Consider the following 1,544-nt stretch of genomic DNA (forward strand, 5'->3'; position numbering starts at 1 on the left):
CACAGCCAGATGAAAACATAAAAACACAGGTTATTACACCCACTTGAAAAATATATGAACTCCGTTACACTTTCCTCTGTTTTTCTATCTAGTTTGCTCTTGTTGCTGGAGGCTCAGCCAGAAATATAAATTACCAGTTGTAATACTGGATAATTGGGGGAGTTTCAAAAGGGGAATTTCAGCCGGTTAAAACAATGTCTATGTGCTAATTAAGAATATAAGACTAAGCCATTGTGTACAAAACGCTGAATCCAGCTATTGAAAACTTTGAACTGCCAAACTTTCATCCCACGGTCGTTGCCTAATGAAGCAGGTGTCTGTGAGGCTTAACAAGGTCTTTTGACTGACCCCCTATAGATTACGTCACACTGCAGCTCACAAATTTCACTCCAAACCACTATGCTACACTCATGGCTCTACCAATTCCTGTAATTTATTCAAGATCAGAAGCAGGAGTAGGGTGATGACGAGGGGGAGATGGTGGTGTAGGGCAGTGTGCTTGAATATTAGTGTGGTACCCTCCCCTGCAGAGAGAAACTGTGTCATAATGCTGGACTGCTTTTATGATTCAAATCAAGGCTATTGTCTCTGCAAGCAACCAGCTCCACTCTGTGCAAAAGAACAACTGAGGTACTATACACTGGCTGCAGAAAATGAGTGCACTGCCATAGACTGAAGAGATGCTGGCTAAATTGAGAGAGCTGCAATGAGAGTGAGAGCTCAGTTCATTACGCTGGCCAAAGGCATAACAGGAATGCCTACTGTCTATCGGTGTGCTACCATGTAAACACTATTCACTGTCTTATCTACAGTTCATCAACTCTAAACACAAAAACAAACAAGTAAGTTTGCACATGATTAGACACATTATGGTCTGCTGCCATATTACAGAGACTCCATCTTAATGCACGTAATGTGGGAGTTTTACATTTTGTTGTTTACGATTTGGATGTGGAACAAATATTTGATTTGGAGTGCATGCATTTATGCATTTATATATAGTACCAGAGCACTATACTTAATCCCAAAGTGCATCAGCCTGTTTTATGGAATACTATCAGGATGCAAAAAAGGAAAAAAAGAAAGAAAAGAAAAAGAAAACATATAGACTGTGTAAAGTCCACCAGCCTCCTTATGTCTGTAAAAATACAGTCCCGTGTTTGTCTAGGACCTTTAGGAGAAACAAAATCATAGATTAACACTTTTCAGAAGATAGTGTTGATTTCAGAATTGAAGGGGTTATTCGCACAATTGCAGTTGTGTAAGGTCTGTCAGTACAAAATGTCAAACATGCCAGGAAAGTTCTCTACTGTTTATAGTTTTAGTCCAGACCTCATTGAACTGCTGCAAGAAGTCCTGATCATCGTTGTACTGCCTCCAATAGCTTAGTATGTAAAAAAAAAACAAAGAAAAAAAAAACACAATACTACAGTTGGTGTGTGTGTGTGTGTATGCGCGCGGGGGGGGGGCTGGGATCGAAAGATAGACAGAAGGGGAGAGAGAGAGAGAGAGCGAGAGCGGAGAGGCGGAGTAATCCCAAACGC

The sequence above is a fragment of the Astatotilapia calliptera genome, chromosome 4 (genome assembly GCF_900246225.1).
Source record: "Astatotilapia calliptera chromosome 4, fAstCal1.2, whole genome shotgun sequence".
NCBI classification, from domain to species: Eukaryota; Metazoa; Chordata; class Actinopteri; order Cichliformes; family Cichlidae; genus Astatotilapia; species Astatotilapia calliptera.